Source organism: Corvus brachyrhynchos, unplaced genomic scaffold (genome assembly GCF_000691975.1).
Source record: "Corvus brachyrhynchos isolate BGI_N302 unplaced genomic scaffold, ASM69197v1 scaffold4, whole genome shotgun sequence".
NCBI classification, from domain to species: domain Eukaryota; kingdom Metazoa; phylum Chordata; class Aves; order Passeriformes; family Corvidae; genus Corvus; species Corvus brachyrhynchos.
The window spans coordinates 2,038,474-2,039,700 of NW_008237878.1; the positions used below are offsets into that span (position 1 = coordinate 2,038,474).

The window sequence follows — 1,227 nt, forward strand, 5'->3', positions numbered from 1 at the left end:
GTTTTGACACAAATCCGAAGTTTTGCTTGTTTTTAGTGACAGTGCTGGTTAAGAGAAAGTTGTTTTCTTGTTAGAGCTCCTGCTCTCTGTTCAGATTCTTTCCAGTAAGGCAATGAGATGTGATCTCTGCCTTTTTGCCCTTCAAATCCACATGGTGGAAAGAAGCTCCTAAAACTCCATTTTGAAGTGGTGATGCCTCCACCTTCATCATCCCCATTTAAGCTGTAAATTGTGGTTCTCTCCAGCTCTGAAGGAAATGGTTTTTGGGGTCATGAGGAGGTTTCCCCAGCACTGCCATGAGATCAGGTGACTGTGTTCCAAGTGTCGCCGTAGTGATGTCAGTGGTGAGTGTGGGGCTCAGTCTGAAAGGGCAGCTCCTGAAGGGGCACAGACAGTGTAACAGGGATTTAAGGGTCCTGGGGAAAGGCAGCATTTGTTTACCTGTGTAAATTATCAGGGGTGAAAACAGTGCTGCTCAAACAAGCATTTGCATGTGCAAACACTGCAAACTCTGTTGCTGCTCTGGAGACGGTTCTGTGTGTCTGGCATATCTTGCTGGATGGAGATTTGGGCAGAATCTCAGTTGGGTGTGTCCAAAAATGTGTTGTATCTTGGCTTCTGGCCTGGAAAATAGAGGATATTTGGATGCCATTGACAACATCTGTTTTAACTTGCTCCCTTCCCAGCTGTGTTTTGTGCCACCCTCCTAGTGGGAGCTTCTGCTCTGTCTGTGCACGCTGGGCACCCAGGGCTAGGAGCTGTGCCCTCCTTGGCTTGTGGGGAGCAACTTGGAATCACAGATGCTGTCCTCTGCTGCTGTTCACCCCGGCCACGCTCCTATCCTTTGGGTGACATTTGGCAGAACTTCCACAGGCGCAGGGAGGAAGAAAAGCCAGCTAGTGCCTGAGGCAGTACAGTTTTGGGACAGGAAATAGTTTTGGAGTGGCACAGTCTATTGCCTTGGAACCAGTGGGGTAACATGCTCGTTCCTTCCAAGAGCAGGAAGGAACTTGTGCTTTCACAGATAAGTTTTGAGGTTTTCCCCCTTACACTGCATCAGCTGAGCCAGCCACCCTGTTCTTCTTTTGGCATCTTGGTCAGCCTTGCTGGGCAAGCTTTGCTGCTTGGCAGTGATGGAGTTTTTGTCCATTCAGCAAGGAGGGCATGTATCATTACTGCCTTGGTCTTCAGTGGTGGCAGTAGGTTTGCATGCTGGGAAACAGGAAT

General features: G+C 49.0%; 1 protein-coding gene across 1 annotated transcript in view; it reads left to right on the forward strand.

The window, feature by feature from the left end:
* Positions 1-1,227, forward strand: part of NT5DC2 (5'-nucleotidase domain containing 2) — a 25,923-nt gene that overhangs the window by 17,915 nt on the left and 6,781 nt on the right. The window lies entirely within an intron of this gene.